At 51.5% G+C, this 20,806-nt stretch overlaps 2 long non-coding RNA genes across 2 annotated transcripts; one reads left to right on the top strand and one right to left on the bottom strand.

The window, feature by feature from the left end:
• Positions 1-426: 426 nt before the first annotated feature.
• LOC128090199 (uncharacterized) lies at positions 427-7,989 on the bottom strand. Its single transcript, XR_008210864.1, has 3 exons — positions 7,464-7,989; positions 6,142-6,354; positions 427-2,302 (listed from the first exon to the last, which is right to left on the bottom strand). It is a non-coding gene; the product is annotated as an uncharacterized LOC128090199 (long non-coding RNA).
• Positions 7,990-15,348: 7,359 nt separating this feature from the next.
• LOC128090204 (uncharacterized) lies at positions 15,349-19,572 on the top strand. The gene is made up of 3 exons (XR_008210868.1): positions 15,349-15,427; positions 15,522-15,609; positions 17,760-19,572. It is a non-coding gene; the product is annotated as an uncharacterized LOC128090204 (long non-coding RNA).
• Positions 19,573-20,806: the final 1,234 nt, after the last annotated feature.

Consider the following 20,806-nt stretch of genomic DNA (forward strand, 5'->3'; position numbering starts at 1 on the left):
TGCACTGAGATCAATAGATTTGGAACACGACAAATGAAACGAGACACGTGTGGACATTGCAACGTGGGTGAACAAGGTTCCACACTGATGTGCTTATCTCAGGTTGTCCCAGCACACGCTGGGAGCGCTGCCAGCAGTCCATCAAAGCACTGATGTGATGCAGGATTTAACTCAGCTGCCCTCATTCCACCTCCTCTGTGGCCCATGGGGAAGTCGAAGCTCCAGAACTGCCAATCCAGCATGAAATCCCCATTAAAACACACACACACTTCACAGATCCCAGAGCCATGGGGTGTTAGCCCTATAATTGGGCAGGTTAGGCTCACCTTAGGGTTTAATGGCAATTTAAATCTCTCTCCTGCTCTGATGCAGAAATATTAACGCTTTGATCAAGGCCTTTCAGTCTTTCAGTTATGGAGACAGTTTTCTCGTAATGAACCGGGGGACCCGAGTGTTTAAGACATCAAAACTGGGCAAAATTTCTATTTTTTTTTTTTAATTATTTTTATTTTTTTCATTTTAAAGCCTCGGATCTGTGGTTCCAAGCTGCCCTTTTCTTATTTCTTCCCAGTTCCTGCTATGAATTAGGGATGCTTTATTTGTCAGGCTAATCATAATGAATGCACTGATTAAAAATGAGACATCATGCACCTAGAGCAAAGAAGAAACACAAACCTTCTTCTAGAGGAGACTGTTTCCTTGGAGGTTTCCCCCTGTTACAGAAATATTTATTTGCAATCAGAGGAACGTTTCTTTCTAGCAAAAGAACAAAGAAGCATTTTCTCTGCAGCCTAATGGGCAGAGACATATGGTTTTAATAAACACACAGGAGAATGGTTTTTTTTCTGCACTCAGGAATTAGCATTCAGGAGTCCCACAATGTTTACAAATCTCTGCGCTTTTTTTCTTTCTTTTTGTTTAATTAAGGCAATTTTCAGCCTGTGTCCTCCGAAGTCCTGGTGGTTTCACTGAGTGTCTCCATGATCGTTCAGGCTGTGCTCGAATGTTTGCAGCATCTGAGTTTTAATTAGGACGGGGTTCCCCTGCTCGGCTGAATTTCGTTATTTCACACCAGTGAAATGATGTCCTGAATTCTGCTGCCTTCCCCATTACATCCCTGAGCTCCTGCTGTCTCCCATGGTGCAGGCGCTTCTCCACCAGTCATTCTGAGAGTCTGATCCTATGTCATAGCATCACAGAATCATGAAGGTTTGCAAAAGACCCCTAAGATCCCCAACCCATCCCCACGGTGCCCACTGACCACATCCCTCAGTGCCACATTTCTCAAACACCTCCAGAAATGGTGACTCCACCACTCGCTGCGCAGCCTTTTCCAGCACCCAATTACTCTGATGGAGAAGTTTTTCCTAACGTCCAACCTGACCCTCCTTTCAGGGAGCTGTAGAGAGCTCAATGGTTCTGTAAAGAGCTTTGAAAGCCGGATCAGCATCATAAGGTACATAAGGATAATATTTGCTTTGCAAATGCAAACTAAAAGGCTGGCTGTTGCCATAAAGCCTGAAGCCCACCTGCTAGCAGCCCCCTTCTGGCTGCATCTTGTACCCTCCAGTGAACAGAGGTCCTGTAAGACCACGAACACGAGAAAGCACCGTGATCCATGGATGCCTGCAGTATCTTTCCATCCCCGTTCCTTTTTATTCTGAGCACAGCATCGTTATTAGCAATGAAGTTTTTATATGTTACAGTCATCCCAGCCAGGTCATGATGTGCCATAAATCTTTGACAAGTCAAGCGCTGCCTCTTTCTGGGTACAGTATATGCTTGGCCCCATTAAGAATAATAGCATGAATAACCATAAGCCATTAATTTTGACGAGATCAGACCCATATCACCTTAAAAAGAGTGTGCTGATACCACGGGAGACATTTGGCAGTTTCCGCCGCTCACTCCCTTAATGAATAAAAATACAGCAGTGGCTGCAGAGAGCCTGACAGGCTGCACCCAGAGCCCAGGACAACTCGTCCCACCAGAACCGCAGGGGAAGGGGTGGAGAAATTACAACCTGTGCTTGGAGAAATTGCGGCCGTGCAAAGAAGAGGCGCTGCTGTGTGCGTCCGTACGGCCAGCCCAGGAGTGCAGGGGGGCTCTGCTGCAAGGGGAGCGTTTTGGTTTCCTGAAAAAAGGGGCAAAATCAGTGCTTCCTCCGTTAGATGGGCCAGAGAGGAATCCAGGAGGAGCTGGGCAAACTCTGCAGGGAGGCAGACAGGATCCTGCTGTCTAACACTGAGATCTTAGGGGGCTCGGGCTTCCCTTGGCAATGAGATTCCTTCTGTTGTTTTTTCTGCGGGGAAAAAAATAAAAGAAAGAAAAGAAAAAGAGGGCTAGGGCAGTGAGTTTCAAGTGCTTTATGTGAAGGAAAAGAGAAAAGAGGGTAAGAGGAAGATGAAAGGAAAGAGAGGAAAGAAGGGAAAGGGAAAGGGAAAGGGAAAGGGAAAGGGAAAGGGAAAGGGAAAGGGAAAGGGAAAGGGAAAGGGAATAGGGAAAGGGAATAGGGAAAGAGGGAAGGAGAGGGGGAGGGGATGGGAGGGGATGGGAGGGGATGGGAGGGGAGAGGAAGGGGAGAGGAAGGGAAGGGAAGGGAAGGGAAGGGAAGGGAAGGGAAGGGAAGGGAAGGGAAGGGAAGGGAAGGGAAGGGAAGGGAAGGGAAGGGAAGGGAAGGGAAGGGAAGGGAAGGGAAGGGAAGGGAAGGGAAGGGAAGGGAAGGGAAGGGAAGGGAAGGGAAGGGAAGGGAAGGGAAGGGAAGGGAAGGGAAGGGAAGGGAAGGGAAGGGAAGGGGAAAGAGGGAGGGGGAGGGAAGGGGAGGGGGAGGGGCGGTCCTCCTAATGGGGAGGAAATGGGGAGGGGGGTGAGGGGGGAGGGGAAAAGGGGAAAGAAAAGGGAAAAGAAGGAGAAAGGGAAAAAGAAAAGAGGGAGAATGGAAAAGAAGAGAAAGAAAAAAAGAAAAGGAATAAGATGGGAAAGTGGGAAAAGGGAAAGAAGAGAAATGGGACATGACGGGGAAAAGAAAAGGGAAGGGAAAAAGAGAAGAGAAAAAGGAAAGAGGATAAAATGGGAAAAGGGAAAAGAAGGGGAAGGGAGGGGGAAGCTGCTGGTCAAGTCCCTGTGAAGATGGTGTTCTCCCTGGGGCTGCAGTTATTGTGGCTGCTGCTGTTGTTTAGAGCAAGGTGCTGTTTTGTTTAAAAGAGGCATCTCTCCTTATTATTTGAAGTACTTCTGTGCAAGGCTGGATGCAGCGAGCTCCTCTTCAAAGCAAACACCTCTGCACCACACCAGGGGAAGCAGTGTGCAATTAAGGGCTCTTCTCATCCTATCTCACCTCGTTTCCAATGTTCCTCTGGGATCTGCAATGGAAATGAGGAGGGCAGGAAGAGCAAAAATGTATATGCTGGCAATGGAGCCTTGCTGCTTGATGGAGGGGGCGATGGACGTTATTGCAGGGCTCATTTGGATGCCTTGTCATTGAGTGGGTGAATTTGGGGAAGTGAGAGTGTGTGACCCCATTCCTCACGCTTTTGGGGGTCATTTTTTCTGTCTTTGTGCAAAAATCTGCATTGCCTAAGCCTGAGATTCTTCTTTCTGTGCAAGATAGAGACGTAAACGTCCAAATATTTGAGTGTGACTCATTCCTTGTGTGCTTTCCCGTGCACAGTTCCTTGTGTTTAAGGAGCCAGGATTGAGGGAAAGGAGAGGATGGAAAGGTTCTAACCTGTGATATCACTCCATCACAGTCTGTGGTTTCTGAGCTCTGCTCTTTGTTTGGCTTTGCTCTTCTCCCACAGGAATTCAGCCACAAGAATGGCTTCGAGTGCAGTCCTTGCACTCGCTTTGTCTCCATGGCCTTCTGCTCAGTTCTCATGTTGTGCCAAACACTGGCTGGATTTCCAGGTAGTTTTCTGTTCAAGTATTTGGCAGATAAAAGGCAGCCAGGCTCTGAGATCAGACAGAAGTCGGCGCGTTCCCTCCACTGTGGCTGGCGTCCAAGCATTTCAATATGTAATTTCCACTAATTTGCAGAACTGTACCGTTAATTACATGAAAGATTTACTTAGAGCTACCCCTTCTGTAATGTCCTTAATGCCTGCATTAACTGCGTTGCTGCTAGCTTGTAATTCTCCATCATTCAGTCAGGTTAGGATGATGCAGCTGACGCTTTCTGCTTACCCAAAACACATCCTTGCCATGCCATCTTATTTTCTTCTTGACTCAGCTTTGTCAGAGCATCTTTATAGGACACAAATTCCCATATTCCACCCTTGTGTGACACAGATGCCCTCATCTCTCCACAGCCCTGCACTGATGGTTGCAGAGATGCTATGGTGTGAAGCTCAGATATCCAACACCAAGGTTGGACATTTTTCTTGCCTGCTCTGCCAGATGTGCTTTCTTGGGGCCCAGGAGTCAGGACTGACAACTTATGGAAAGTGTAAATCTCCCTCTAGTGTTCTATACACAGCTTCCTCACCATGGGAATCAACCAAGGGTTGACACTGAACATCTTCCTCACCATGGGATTCAACCATGGATTGACTCTGACCATCCTCCTCACTGTGGAAGTCAACCAAGAATTTACACTGGCCATCATCCTCACTGTGGGAGTCAATCGAGGCTTGACAATGACCATCTTCCCCACTATGGGAATCAACCAAGGGTTGACACTGGGCATCGTCCTCACCGTTGGAATCAACCAAGGATTAAAATTGGCCATCATCCCCATCGTGGGGGTCAACCGAGGACTGACACTGACCATCCTCTTCACCATGGGAATCAACCAAGGACTGACATTGGCCATCCCACAGGAAGAGTCTTTGATGAAATCTCATCACTCAGCAGCCCTTGGTATGAGTGTGGGCTGAAGAGGAGCTGGCAGAGCCCAGGAGGGGACCAGAGCTGCCAAGAAGCAAGCAATTGCATGGATGAGGTGTTGGGCAAAACCATGGGATCCCAAGGTCTGCAGTGGAGTCCATTGGAGCAGTCTGGGCTGTAGCACAAGGAGCTATTCCCATTCTCTGCTGCACTGCAAAGATAGAGCTGGCATGGTTTATCTCAGTGCAGAAACAGCTGGCAGATAGACATGGACCCAACTGTTTAGATTGGAATGCCTTGCTGTCAGGTCGTGTTACTGGTTCAAACAGAAAGGCGCTGCGCAGCCAAAGCCAGGCATATACAACTGACAGAAAAGAAAAGAAGGTGAAAGCTGCTCTGGGCTCATCAATAACCTCCTGCACATCCTTGCCTGTGCTCCGAGTTGAGAAAACACAGAAATGATCAGCACTCGGGTCAGGATTTCGTGAGCTGTCCAAGGAGGATTTACTCTAGCTCCTTCCTGACAGGAGACAGAGGTATAAAAAACAATGCAGTGACTTCTGTTCAAGCAATAGCTGTGTAAAATATTGTTCATCAGAGCTGTAAAGGTTAGCCCAGCAGAGAAATAAGGTCTGCAGCTTTTGGCTTTGTATCCCTTTGGGCAATCCATTTGCGAGTTTGTTGAAGGCAAGGAGAAAGATCCAGTGATTGGAAAGGGGCTGCACTCACCCCAGCTCAGTCCCTGAATTCAGCATCTTCCTTTTCTCCATTGGCTTTGAAGTGCTTCCAGCCAATACAGATTTGTAAAACGATTGAAAGGCTTCCACTGCTTCATCATAATGTTTCTCAGGCAATAAAAATGTCTCCCATAGCATCTCCCTGATGGCACTTCTAGCCCTCTATCCCTGTGCTTCACCCAAAAGCCACCCACCAGCCTCAGTGCTGAGCACGAGATGAGCAGGCTGAAGGATGGAGTGCGTCTAAACCAACTACCCCAAATCTGACGGTCCCACTTCACTTCTGGCTGTTAACAGGGCGAGCCTGGAATCGTTTTCTCTATAACAGCTCCTCCACAGGGTAAGTTTCCTAATGCTGTTTCTCAGTCATTCCTGTAGAAGTCATGGAATCCTTGTATGGCTTGGGTTGGAAAGGACCTGAAAGATCATTCAGTTCCATGCCTGCTGTGATCTGGGTGCCCCCCATCAGATCAGGATGCCCAGAATCCCACCCATGGCCTTGGGCACCTCCAGGGATGCGGCACCCACGGTTCCTCTGGGCAGCCGTCCCTCACCAGCCTGTAGAAGAAAGAAATCTCACCTAGGAGCAGACTCCTGTGCTGTGTACATCCTGTCTTTTAATTATAGGATGGCTCCAAGCTCCAGGATCTTGATGATCTTTCAGGTCCCTCCCAACTCAATCCGTTCTATGAGTCTGTGATTCCATGCTATGATTTGTAGGGTCGCCCCACGTTCCCAATGATCTCCCATCTCTTCAGATGCCCAAAGTTGGAGCCCAAAATCCAAGGGAGAGCTGGGAAGAGAGGCCAGTGAAAAAAAAAAGCAAAAAAAAAAAAAAGACATAACAACCAAGATTTTTATTTAGTTTGGAGCTTGTTAGGTTCCATTTGCATGGCTACAATGTCAGATGCATTATTCATGAGCATAAACTGCAGTGACCCCCGCCTCCCCCTCTTTGCAAACGCTGGCTTCAGATTCCCAAGATTAGACATCCTTCTTGCTGCTTTAAGCAATTTCTCTTTAAAAGGAACACAGCAGAGTGACAGCCTGATTTTTTATTCATGTGTGGGTCTTTTCAAGGCACAGCATTTACCACAGTACATAAAAACCAGGCTCACAGGTCAGGGTGTGTGTGTGGGGGGGGGGGGTTGGGAGGAAATGACTCAAGCAAATTGGTTTGAAGAGGAGTTTTCAGCTTTTATCCCTGATTCAAGGCAGGGCATCTGCCACCAGCTGACACCTGCCCTGCCCAGGTGCCATGAGACCCTCAGGAGATGCAGGAGAGACTCTTTTTCAACTTGCCCTTGAATCTTTGGATGGATCCAACAACAAGTGTGGGGTCAAAGAAGAGTTTTGGGTGGACCCAGAGTTGGATTCAGTGGTCCTTATGGGAGGGAAAGGAGAAAGGGAAAGGGAAAGGGAAAGGGAAAGGGAAAGGGAAAGGGAAAGGGAAAGGGAAAGGGAAAGGGAAAGGGAAAGGGAAAGGGAAAGGGAAAGGGAAAGGGAAAGGGAAAGGGAAAAGGGAAAGGGAAAAGGGAAAAAAAGGGGAAGGGGAAGGGGAAGGGAATAGGGAATAGGGAAAGAGGGAAGGGAAAGGGAAAGGGAAGGGAAAGGGAAAGGGAAGGGAAGGGAAGGGAAGGGAAGGGAAGGGAAGGGAAGGGGAAGGGAAGGGAAAGGGAAGGGAAGGGAAGGGAAGGGAAGGGAAGGGAAGGGAAGGGAAGGGAAGGGAAGGGAAGGGAAGGGAAGGGAAGGGAAGGGAAGGGAAGGGAAGGGAAGGGAAGGGAAGGGAAGGGAAGGGAAGGGAAGGGAAGGGAAGGGAAGGGAAGGGAAGGGAAGGGAAGGGAAGGGAAGGGAAGACAGTATTAAGCAACATGTTGTATATGAGACATGGGAGGTTATTACCTGCTTGGTGCTCAGGGAGCTGGAGAAGACAGCAGCACTGCAGGGGGTGAAACAATTGGATGAGCCTTCCCCAGTGCTGGAATAAAGGGAAAATAACCTTGGGGTCATCCAGAAATAGCAGGGGTGAGCATCAGCTCCCCATCAGCACCTGCAGCAGGAAAATAGGAGATACTTGGGAAGGAGCTTGCATTGTTTTGGGACAGTGTGAGAGTTCCCACTGCACAGAGGGGTGGTGGGAGCTGTGCTGGGAGCACTGCCAGCCCTGCAGGAGACACTAAGAAAAGTAATCAACCATCTCCAAAACGCTGGAGATTGCAGTTAGCCTAAGGAAGGACCTGAGAGGCAGCAGGCAGAGGTGAGATGAGGCAGGTTGGTAACTGCTGGATGTTGTGACCTTTTCTGGCTGTTCTGCAGCTGGAATGTGCCAGCCCCAGTGCTCCCCGTGCTGTCACCTCTCTGTGTCACTCATAGAGGATGCTGGGGATGAAGGGCAGTGGCAGAGTCCTTGTCCTCACTTGTGCCCAGGTCTCACTCACAGCATCTCCCCTCACTGGAAGCTCAGCATCAACCAATTCAAGCTACCCAGAAGCAGAGGCCGAGGGGTGAGTGGTACCCATAGAACCGGCTCAGCCATGCTTGATATTCAGACTCTCACACAACGGGTTGGAGAGAAAATGCAGCCTTTTTAGCACGTCCAGCCTGATGGCCTCCCTCGTTATCAACCCGAACGCAGAACTCTCTCCTGTTCCCATTTTAATTGGAGGTCACTTGGTACAGACACAACCCCATCAGAAATGTAGCTCCAGCATCACCTCCTCCCTTACTCAAGGTGACCAAGGGGCCGTTCAGGGGATCTCAGCCCATTTCCAGGCTCTCTGCTGACCCATTGCTTCCTCCCAGCTCTCACGGTGTGTACGTGCCATCTGGTGGCAAACTGCAGGAAAGAAAATGTGCTCAAAACACCTTTTGCTACGAAGGGCTCAATGAAAGCAGAGCCATTTGGCCATCTGCACCAAACCTGCACAGCCTACATCTCATCTCCCATTGTAAGAGTTAGTTCCTTACGAGCATAGCTGGAGGAAAACACATCACCATGAGGATGTTTTCTGCTGGAAGCAGCAATTTCCCTCTGTTGAGCGTTCTGATTTCTTGTTGTAAGAGCAGAAAACTCAGAAGCTGCAAGGCCCAGCATTCAAAACTGCCTTTGCCTCTCATTTGTGATTGTATCCATCTTGTATTTTCCCATTCTTTCCTCATTTCCCCCCTTCTCCACTCCCCATTTCCTCGGCGCAATGCAGCAATAGTTCCATTCACAATGATGTATGTAGATTTATACACGTTGGGGTTTTTTTTAGTGCCATAAGTTGGTTGGCAGCACCCAAGTCTTTCAGAAAATACAAGCAAGAGAAAACAGAGCGAAACGCAAGAGATGATTTCTATTTGGTATTGAGCTGGGAGAAAGCACGTGCCGAGACCCCCAGATAAAGGAACAGTGCAAGGCCACACATCACTTATACCTTATTTATAGGTATTAAATAAGGCTTCAGTAGAACACAGCTCCGGTTCTGACCCTCTGCAGATGGGTGAATTGCGCCCTAAAGCAAATATAGGGGGCTTGTATTATTCAACAGCCTCTGCTAATAGGGTTACTGCAGGCAGAGATGTTGCCTGTCTCGGCTGAAGAGCAGACGCTGGCCTCAGTGACTCCTGTTTGCATAATTATACTGCAAATTCTGTCCTGCTGTGTCTGTATAATTACATTTTTAAATAAGAAAAAAGTATTCATACATGTAGAGCTTTGGGTTGTTTTTTTGGGGGGGGGGGGTTTGGGTTTTGTGTTTTTCCTTTCATGGCCAGATTTTCAAGTATTTGGAATTAGGTGTGATTGCAAAACAATAGCAAAGAAAATAAATAAATAACAGGTTGTGACTGTTACGCATTTTGTTGGCTAGCAGAAGGAAACCTGCTGTGCTGAAGGCATTTAGATGGGATGCAGCACTCTCCTTCCCTACCAGGGGAAGCCAGCTCTGTCATCTACATTGTCCATTGGGAAGGAGAAAGATGGAATCTCTGGATCAGCTGGTTGGAAGGTGAGAAGCTTGCAGTAACGGAGGTTGAGAAGAGGTCTTGGGAAGATCTTCAGAGCCCAGAGCTGCTTGGTTTCCTGCTTTTATTGACGACTGGCACCAAAACAGTAATGAAGATTCCAACAAAAAATATCTGATAAAAATGAAACTCAGGAGAAACTACGAGCTCAAAGGAGACGATACTCAAGATCCAATCCAAACCATCCTCTTCCCTGCTCTTCCACTCTACTCTGCTGTACTCTACTCCACTCTGCTCTGTTCTACTCTGCTCTGTTCTACTCTGCTCTAATCTCCATTCTACTCTACTCTACTCTACTCTACTCCATTCTATCCCACATTACTCTACTCAGTTCTGCCCTATTCCATTCTATTCTACTCTACTCCATTCTACTCTACTCCACTCAACTCTATTCTACTCTACTCAACCCCACTCTACTCTGTTCTACTCTCCTCTACTCTTCCCCATTCTACTCTAATCTACTCCATTCCATCCTACATTACTCAATTTTACCCTACTCTACTCCATTCTATTCTACTCTACCCCATTCTACCCTGCTCTTCTGTACTCTGCACTGCTCCATTCTGTTCTACTTCACTGTACACCATTCCACTCTACTCCATTCTATTCTACTCTACTCCATTCTACTTTACTCCATTCCATTCTACTTTACTCCACTCCTCTCCACTCTACCATGCTCTGCTGTACTCAATTCCACTCTACTCTACTCCATTCCACCCCATGAGTGGCATTACAAACCTGAAAGTGACAAAAAGGGGCATAAATTTGACAGCTCTATATACAGGTTGGGTTTGCCAGACAGGTGGTCAGGAAACGACTGGCAAAGAAAAAGTTTCCAAATGGATCACAGGATAAAGCAAAAATTACGCAGCCACGGGGCCACAGCGAAATCAGCAAAATGAAGGGGGTCAGACTGGAGATGAACCTGAATTATTTCGCTTTATTGCAGCAAAACATCTCACTTCTTGTTTCCCTCCCAGTGTGAGCAGTGCCTCTCCTCTGCATCCCAACGACACCCACCTCCTATTTCCAGGTGAGGAAAACCAAACCATCCCACCCCGCGCTCCTGCTGCCTGCTTTCCTTTAAGGACTGGAGCAACTGGCAGGGAAAAGCTGCATCCTGCCTTAATGTCAGCGTCTGCAACGGCAAAAGCAGTTCTCTGCAGCCCTCTAGTGCTCGTTGCATGCAAACAAAAGCAGAGCTTGCAACGGCCATGGGGAAATGGGGCCAGGGCAGCTCAGGCTCGCTGTAATTTAGAATAGAGGCTTTTATTTGCTAGCAAGACACGTTACCAGCTGTTATTTACCCAAAGAGTCGTATTGTGCAGGCAGGCTCTGCTCCCCAGGCTGCATTCCCACCAGAAGCAGCGCTGGTGCACAGCAGAACTTGCCAGCCAAGCAAAGGGCACGCAGGTTTTGCAGCACCAACATCTGCTGCACCAATGATGTGACAGCTTCGTCCCATGGAGCATCACCACGAAGCTCCATCTGAAGACCCCCTTCCCATCAGTTTTCCTTCTCCCCCTGCCCCTGTGCACGCCTTCAGCCTCCCTTTCTGCAGTGCTACCAAACTGAGGGCCAGAATTATGCAGGAAGGCCCCTTTGGAGGAGCAGAGGAGGGGAAGGTTGTGATTTATTGTTCCCTTTCCTGGCAGCTTTTGCCTATTCGTATTCAGCTCGTGCTGTGTTACCTCAGTGATAAAAATGCACGTGGAGTTGGGAAACTTTCTGCATGTTTCTCTTGGGTCAGAAATGCTCTATGATTCGTTAAAAGAGAAAACCAACCCTTCTGCCAAATGACAGATACCCAAAATTACAAGTTAATTAAAGGGAGTACACTCTGCTTTCCGTGCTCCCAATAAAATCCTGTAGAGCTCTTCTTACAAATGGATTTCTCCCACAAATCTCCACTTCAACCAAAGCTGTTGTCCGTCTGCACATGAAATCTTGCTTTATCACCTCTCCAGGCTGAAGCTGTCCTTACAGAGGCGCCCTGAACAACCTTGTCATTTCCATTTCTCACGCATTTTTCCGTGCTCTGCGTTCTCAGGGTCTGGGAGGTTTCATTTTCCCATTGCCAAAGGCTGCTCATCCCTATCAGGGCTCACTCTGCCACATCAAAGGCAGCAGGGATACATCAGAGGGAGTGGGGACACATCAGAGTTAGCAGGAGGGCTGCAGTCCCCTATGGGGGGGGACCACGGGGATGCTGCATGCTCCGAAGCATCCTGCAACTTCTGGAAGCAGGTGTGGATCAGCAAAGCTCTGTTGATTGCTGTGATAATCACCAGAGCCCAAACAGCTGAGATGGTTTGTGATCATAATTTGCATCTGAGCATCACTGTGGAGTGAAGCTCTTGATAAGGTGCCATCCTAGAATGGTTTGGGTCGGAAGTGACCCAGTGCAGCCCATCTCCTCTGCACTGAACTGGGACATCCACAGCTCAACCCAGTGCTCAGAGCCTGCTCCAGCCCGGCCTGTAGGACGATGCTTTCCACCCTATAATGTTAGATATCTTCTTTTCCTTACCCATAGGATGATGCTTTCCAAAGTCACCCTTCTTCCAGACAGCAGCAGCAGACAGCTACATGGTGACAGCCTTCACAGCCTTTGCACCGTCGCATCTTTGCCCTGGGAGGTGGTGGAGTCACATCCCTGGAAGTGGTCAAGAAACATTCAGATGTTGGTGAGCCTTGAGGTCCTTTCCAACTCAAGCCATTCTGTGTTGCACTGAGGGATGTGGCTTAGTGGGAAGTTGTGGTGGTAGGATTTGTTCTGGTTGGACTAAGTGATCTCAGAGGTCCTTTCCAACCTCGATGTTCCTGTGGTTCTATCACTGTCATTACCTTACAGAAAATGGACTCAAGGCTATCAGGGATGCCAAAAAGCTCTGGTTTCCCAAGAGGCAGTGGTTTGTTCCTCAGCTGGCCCAAACCCCGGCACTGGGAGGTGGCTTCTACTTGGCTCCAGCACTACCCAAAGCCTTTAGCTCACCTCCTGTGCCCGAACCTAAGACAGGAAGGAGCCCTGGCACCAGGCTTCACCCCCAGAAGAGGGCTGGCATTCACACAAAGCCATCTCGAGGGGAGGAAAATGAAGATGCAGACACTCTAGGGAGAGGTTTTCAGAACTCAGGGGTTCAGGCTGCCTGATGTAGCAGCGCTGGCTGCCGAAGCAGAATTTCCATCCCTTTGTTTATCCCAGCTGCGTTTTTCCATTGCCTACTGCAGGCAGCAGCGTTTCCCTTTGGTGTGAAGCAGGAGGGGAGGCTTGCTTTGAAGCCTTTTGCTTGCATAGGAAATGAACTTCTTGATTCCTGTTGACATTTGCAGCGAGGTGTAGGTGGCGCTTGTAGCATTTCTCAAAGCTCCCCGGCTCTGTTTGTTCAGATCCTTCTCACTCCTGTGAAATGTGATAATACCGAGCAGCGGGTGGAAGGAACAGCACAAATGGAGCCCTTCAGGAGGTGGAAGGACTCAGAACTGCTCTGCACAGAAAGACAACTCCTTTTCCTCCCAGCCACCAACACCAGACCGCATCCCTGCAGCTTGTCCATGGAGTCACAGCACAACCTGACAACGCTCTGCTCTGATCCTGCTGCTATGGAGGTGGTCCATTCCTCATCCCAATGCTTAAAGAAGCATGAACAGCTCTTCTCCTTTCTGGTCTCATTTGTCTCAGTGAGGTTTCACTTTCCAGGATTAAAAACAACCTTTTGCAGCCGGGAAATGGGGGAGAGCTGCCCTGACACCTTCTTGGAATCAGCCTGCACAGCACTGATGTGTTCCTTAACAAAGCATTGTAAGAGCCTGGCTCACAAAGCAGCCCAAGAGCTGCAAAAACCAAGTCATCTGAAGTCATTCAGGTTCCTTCCTGCATCCTCACAAGCCTCAAATCACAGCAGCCACTCTCATAAATCCTCTTCTGCCCTGGCAGTAGGAAAGGAGCAGATTTGTGTGGGCTGCATTAGGGGATGAGGGCTCAACCTCATGGGAGTTGTGGAATAATGACACATCTTGCTGGATGGGATGGCCTTGGGGTCGTGTAGTGTGGGTCCTCAGGTTCTGCAGGGTGAGATGGATATGGGGTCATGCAGTGATGGAGCTCAGGTTGTGTTGGGTGGGATGGATATGGGGTCCTGTCATGTGAGTGCTCAGGTTGCATTGGGTGGGGTGGATATGGGAGTCGTGCAGTTTGGTGCTCAGGTTCCACAGGGTGGGATGGATATGGGGTCCTGTAGTTTGGTTCTCAGGTTCTGCAGGGTGGGATGGATATGGGGTCCTGCAGTGATGGAGTTCAGGTTGTGTTGGGTGGGGTGGATATGGGGTCCTGTCATGTGAGTGCTCAGGTTGCAATTGGGTGGAATGGATATGGGAGTCATGCAGTTTGGTGCTCAGCTTCTGCAGGGTGAGGAGGGATGTGAGGTTCTGCAGTTTGATGCTCAGCTTCTGCAGGGTGGGATGGATATGGAGGTCCTGCACAGTGTGTGTGCTCAGCTTCTGCAGGGTGTAGTGTGGGTTCTCAGGTTCTGGAGGGTGGGATGGATATGGAGGTCCTGCAGTTTGGTGCTCAGGTTCCACAGGGTGGGATGGATATGGGGGTTCTGCACAGTGTGTGTGCGCAGCTTCTGCAGGGTATAGTGTGGGTTCTCAGGTTCTGGAGGGTGGGATGGATATAGGGTCCTGCAGTGATGGAGTTCAGGTTGTGTTGAATGAGGTGGATATGGGGGTCGTGCAGTTTGGTGCTCAGTTTCTGCAGTGCTCAGCTTCTGCAGGGTGGGGGGGGTGTGAGGTTCTGCAGTTTGGTGCTCAGGTTCTGGAGGGTGGGATGGATATGGGGTCCTGCAATGATGGAGCTCAGGTTGCATTGGGTGGAGTGGATATGGGAGTCGTGCAGTTTGGTGCTCAGCTTCTGCAGGGTGGGATGGATATGGGGGTTCTGCACAGTGTGTGTGCTCAGCTTCTGCAGGGTGTAGTGTGGGTTCTCAGGTTCTGGAGGATGGGATGGATATGGGGTCCTGCAGTGATGGGAGTTCAGGTTGTGTTGGGTGGGGTGGATATGGGGTCCTGCAGTTTGGTGCTCAGCTCATTGCCCTGAATGCATGACATAAATTGTTTTCTCCCCAGTCGGAAATACCTGCAAGGAGAAAGCACCGCAGCAGAGTTGAACGGAAAGCGGTGAGCTGCTGCTTGTGAACGAAGCGCGCGGAGCTCCGCCCCAGCCGTGCATTAAAGCTGATTAACAACAAACCGGGACCTTATCGCAGCCGGATCGTTGGGGCTGATTAGCGACTGATCGCCCATTGAATGAGAAAGAGCGCGCCCGGGTTCTCGGGGGTGATCTGTGAGAATGGCAGAAAGCAATTAGAGAAGGAAAGCTGCGATGGTTATCGGGGAAGTGGGGCAGGGTGAAAGCTGGGATGGGAATCCTGCAGGATTGCGTTGGCTAAAGGGGGAACCCCTTCTTTCTTCTGAATGCTCTCCAGGGTTCCATCCCATCTCCAAGCCCTCGTGCATCCCCGGCCATCCGTAGGGCTACAGGGATGGATTCTCACTCATTTGAACCACTGGGATTTGAACCACGTTTTGAGGGCTGTAGGGCAGTTTTCAATCACAAATTGCCCAGAATTGGGCAAGTTGGAGCAAAGGGTGCAACCTGAGGTGGGCTTCACTTCTGCATGCTGACCAGTGTGGTGGTTTTGGGCCAAAAGGTGCTGGTTTTGTGGCAACCAGAACTAAAGAGCCTGAAATGTCCTCCCGTGGCCTTTCTGTTGTTTGCAGTTCAGCTGCTGAACCATGAATCCCTACGGCTGTGGGGTTGTGCTTGAGGAAGATGAGGATCCCTCCTCTGAAATGCTGTAAGTACAAACGTGTGTTGGAGGTGGGCTTGTTCCCAGGGTCACTTCTTTGTCAGTTCAGAAGCAAACTCATTTATTTCTGACTTTGAAGCAGAACCCGACCCCAAGCTGCCCAAATCCACCCCATGGATGGAGATGTGAGATGGGGTTCGGCCACCCCTGCGCCCCACAGACCTGCAGAGGTGAGATGGGACGAAGGAGCCAAGCGATCCGCAGCCCTACAGGGAGGGCAGAGGGGATGTAAGGGACAGGCTGTGCCCTCGGGTCGACGGCAGGAGTTGCTCCGTGCCTCAGTTTCCCCACCTGCCCCGCAGAGTTCACAGAGTCCCCGGCGGTTCGCGGTGCGCTGCGGGGTGGGGAGAGCCGAGCGGTGCCGGGAGATGGCACCATCCTCCTTTTTGTTCCTGCTTTCTGCCCAGCAGCGCTGCCGGGAGGGGCCGAGCAGCCTGCCAAGCTCCCCTTCCAGCTCTGCTGGGAGTCTGATGGGGTTTGAGGGGCGGCAAAATGAGAACTGTGCGCTGGATTCGGGGGAAGGAGATCTCTGTGCAGTTCAGCAAAGGAAGGGGACGGACTCCAGTGGCTGTCACCCATTTCTGTGCCCCATCCCTGGCTTTTTGTGCACTGTGCTGCAAACCCCTGCACCCTGAGCATGCTCCATTCCTACCTAACATCACTGCCACCTCAGCATCACCTCCATGCAGTGTGCTTTGCTGCAAATCCCTGTACTCTGAGCACCCCCCATTGCTACCCAATATCACTGCCACCTCAGCATCACCTCCATGCACTGTGCTGCAAACCCCTGCACCCTGAGCATGCTCCATTCCTACCCAACATCACTGCCACCTCAGCATCACCTCCATGCAGTGTGCTTTGCTGCAAATCCCTGTACTCTGAGCACCCCCCATTGCTACCCAATATCACTGCCACCTCAGCATCACCTCCATGCACTGTGCTGCAAACCCCTACCCTGATGGTCCCCAATTCCTCCCCACCATCACTGCCACCTCAGCATCACCTCCATGCACTGTGCTGCAAACCCCTACCCTGATGGTCCCCAATTCCTGCCCCCATCATTGCCACCTCAGCATCACCTCCATGCAGTGTGCTTTGCTGCAAACCTCTGCACCCTGAGCATCCCCAATTCCTCCCCACCATCACTGCCACCTCAGCATCACCTCCATGCACTGTGCAGCAAACCCCCCAAGCAAAGCCACCCCTGGTGACCACCTCGCCGTTCCCAAGCCGCACGCGGCACACATCACACAGCCCTCATCCAAATGTGACACCTTTGCTCCAGAACACATCACATATCTCAGAACAGGACGCCGTTTTGGGTGCCCCACAGCACAGCACAGACCCACAGCACTGGGTGGACGCGGAGTTCATCGGTGTCTCCGCGACGCAGCGATTTTTCCGCCGCTCTCCCTCTGGCCGCCAGCCGAGCAGCGTCCATCCCTGTTCAAAGGCAGTTCTTGTTCAGTGCCTGGCTCCTGGAGAGCCCCGAAGAAGGGCTCCTTTCACAGCCTTTTGCATTTCCTAGACAGAAATTGTCATTTTTCAAACACAGCTTCCCTTCTGCTGGCCCGGCGCCTTTCACCTCGCAGCGCCCTGACGTCAGGCTGTCTTTGTGATGCTCTGTGCGGCGTTTTGTGCTCCCGTTCCTTTTCAGCTGCTGTCAATGCCCGTTTCTGCCCAGGGCCAGGCAGTCAATGAGGGGCTGCTGGGGGCACTGCCAGGCCCCCAAGTGTCCAATCTGTGCCCCCACCCAAGCGGGGCCATTGGCTCAATGGACAGCGCTGAGCAACATGGCGAGGTCCTGTTATTGAGCGCCTGGTGATGGGAGATGGGAAAGGAATGTTTCTTTTTAGGATTCCTTTCCCCTGGGATTTCTGTTCTATAGGATTTTGTTTCTCCTTGGGTTTCTTTTCCCTAGAACTTCTTCTCCCTAGGATTTCTCTATGACTTCTCTTCCCTAGGGCTACTTTTCCCCAAGGACCCCTTTTCTCTTGGATTCCTTTTCCCTTGGACGTCTTTCCTCTATGACACCTCTAGGATTCCCTCTCCATAGGACAACTCTTCCCTAGGGCATCTCTCCCCTAAGATGTCTCTTCTCCTGGGTTTCTTTTCCCCAAGATTTCTGTATGACTTCTCTTCCCCAGCGTTCCTTTTCCCTAAGATAACTTTTCCCTAGCACATCTTTCCTCTACGTGCTCCTCTAGGACTCCCTTTCCATAGGATTCCCTTTCCACAGGACCTCTCTTCCATAGGACTTCCTTCCCCTAGGATTTCTATTCTAATAGGATTTCTTTTCTCCTGGGTTTCTTTTCCCTAGGATTCCTTTGCCCCTCGACTTCTCTTCCCCAGGACTCCACTCCGGTGCCGTCCATGCTTTTGATGCCACTCAACTTCTGCATGCACAGTGGTGCACAGCTCCAGCCCTGCACCTGCTGCTCATCTGGCACCATTCTGCCACGGAAGCAATGCCCAGCAGCCACCACCAGGCGTTGGGGCCAGGCTGTGCCAGCAGCGGGGCGGTTTCTTGGAGCTGCTCTTGTGAAACAAGCCGGGCCGGTGCCGAAGCCGTCACCCAGCAACGTCACCAAGCAGGAAACCATTGCAACCCAACCCCAAAATAGCAGCAATCCCCAGAAAAGCCATTCCCTTCTTCCCGCCTGAGTTCCCCTGCTTGCAGCAGCGCCGGCACTCCCTGGGGCACGTCGTGGTGCACAGTCACAGCCCTGAGCGCACGCATCACGCTGTGCTGGGCTTCTGCAGCCGCAGCAGTCGTGCCCCAGCTCTGCGCAGCTCCATGCACGCACGCAGCCACCAAACGTCGGCTCTCCGTTCCACCAAGGCCGCTCCTCAACGCTCAAAAATTTTCCAGGCTTGGAGCCGGGCCAGCGGTGAATTTTGTTTTGCAACTGAGCAAAATCAGCTCAGTGTTGTCGCTGCCCGGCCCCCACGTGAGCACAGCGCGGGGTTCTGGGCTCTCCCAGCCCCGCTGTTTGCATTGCGTTGTGGCTCTGCGCTGCTGGGCCGTGTCCCAGTGCTCTGCCTGCCTCTACAGGCTGTGTGCCCTGAGCTGGGGCTAGAGATCCTATAGAGCTTGTGACAGGGCTGTAGGCCCTAAAGATGCAGTAAGAGTTCTTAAAATGGGCCTTGGTCTGCCATGGTGGGGCCTGAGCTGTAGGACAGGCACAACAGCTTCTTGTCCTGGTGTCACCAGTGCTACCAACCCATTCTCACAATGCTAACAACCCATCCTCCCATTGTCACCAACCCACCCTCCCAGTGTCATCAACCCACTGTCCCATTGTCACCAACCCATCCTCTCAATGCCACCAACTCATCACCCCAATGTCCCCAACCCAACTTCCTGGTGTCACCAACCCAGGATTGCAGTGCCACCAACCCATCATCCCATTGTCCCCAACTCAACTTCCTGATGTTACCAAGCCAGCCACCCGATGTCAACAACCCAACCTCCAAGTGCCATCAAACCATCCTCCCAGTGCCACCAACGCATCCCCCCCAATGTCACCAACCCACCCTTGCAGTGCCACCAACCCATTCTCCCTGTGTCACCAACCCAACTTCCTGGTATCACCAACCCATCCTCCCAAAGCCATCAACCCATCGTACCATTGTCACCAACCCATCTTTGCAATGCCACCAACCCATCCTTCCAATGTCACCAACCCATTCTCCCAGTGACACCAACCCAACTTCCTGGTAACACCAACCCAACCTCCCAGCATCACCAACCCACCCTTGCAGTGCCACCAACCGTCTCCCACTGCCACCAAACCATCCTCCCAATGTCACCAACCCAGCACTGCAGTGCTGCCAACCCATCCTCCTGATGCCACCTACCCAATCTCCCAGTGCCACCAACCCAACCTCCCAATGCCACCAACGCATCCTCCCGATGCCACCAACCCAACCTCCCAGTGCCACCAACCCAACCTCCCAATGCCACCAACCAAAGCCACCCAGGCTTTGTCCAAAGCATCCAGCACAGTCCCACAGCTGCCCTCACCTCTTCCCCTCCCTATCCATAGGTTTTTCCCACCCTCTCTGCGCGTGTTACACCCAAACACGAGGCTGTGGGCTCTAAAGGCACTGACACTCACCGTGCGTCGGCGCAGACCCAAAGCTCTCTCCCTGATGCTTGTCTCGGTGAGGAACGCTCGGTGCTACGAGCCCACGGAGCTCAAGGAGCATCCGATCCCCCGCGGGGTCTCCCATCCTGGAGGAGAACAACTGGACCAGTTCTACCTGTGTGCCAGTTCCCGGGGCAGGTAGGGCCAGCGGAAAGAATTCCTGCCATTCCAGATGGTTGAGTCACAGTGTCCCCACTGCCATCCTTCGCCTTCATCTCCTCCTCCCAAGAGGGGCTGAGTCAGCGCCGTGGGCGCAGCGCTCGCAGCCTCCCCCCCGGGCTGCTCCTCTATGGGACTGCGTTCCCACGTCCCCCCCACCCCCCTCCTCTCCCTCGTGGGTTCGTTGGCACAGAAGTGCTGCACAAGGGAGGGCTGTGGAGGGGGGGGGGGGGTCCTGCTGACTCAGCTCTCTGCACAATGCAGCCGAGGGAGAAACAAAGCGGAACGAGGGCAAATGCATCGAGTTGGGGCATGTGCTGCGCGGCTGCGCCTGGCGGGGTGGTGGCCTGGGGACAGAAGGCTCCTGTTTGCTGCAGGTCCTGGTTCCTCTGCTTGCTTTCCCCCAGTGGGCACCGAGCTCCTTTTACCCTGGAAGAGGACAAAGGGCGCGGGGAGGCCTCCAGAGCCTGCAAGTCTCACTGGAGCAGCGTCCCGTCGGCGCTTTGGGTGCTGCTCCGACAACAAACCCCCACCCCACACCCCTCCTGCCCCGCTCGCAGCTCGTGGGATAACCCCACACAGGTGAATAAAACCACCCAAAACCTCAGGATTTTTAAGGGCACGGCCCAACGTGCAGCACGAGCGCCAGGCAGCGACTCGCCTCAATGCCCCCTATGTCCCAGCAGCGACCGCAGCGGTCACGGGGATCCCAAAACCCTACAGCAGCCAAAGCACCTGGCGTAGGGACCTGCCGCCGGCCCTTCTCCCTCCACGTTTGCACCCACGGAGGGGTTTTGCTGCACCTTCTCCCAGCCCCGCGCCCGCTGGCTGAAAATACACCGATAGAATAGGAGCTCTGAGTGCTCACTGCGCTGTTGACTTTAGGCTGCGAGGTGCCAGCTCTGCTGGTGCAGCCAACAAAGGCCTTTTAGTGGCCGCGAGAAGGGCTGGGTTGGAAGTAGGTGAAAAATCCTATATTTATAGAGCCTTTGTGCAAAGAAGGTCCCCAAACATCATTAGGGGAGCTAAAGAAAATGTCTGGGGAGGAACAAAACCC

This window comes from Tympanuchus pallidicinctus, unplaced genomic scaffold (assembly GCF_026119805.1).
Source record: "Tympanuchus pallidicinctus isolate F22 unplaced genomic scaffold, pur_lepc_1.0 scaffold44, whole genome shotgun sequence".
NCBI lineage: Eukaryota > Metazoa > Chordata > Aves > Galliformes > Phasianidae > Tympanuchus > Tympanuchus pallidicinctus.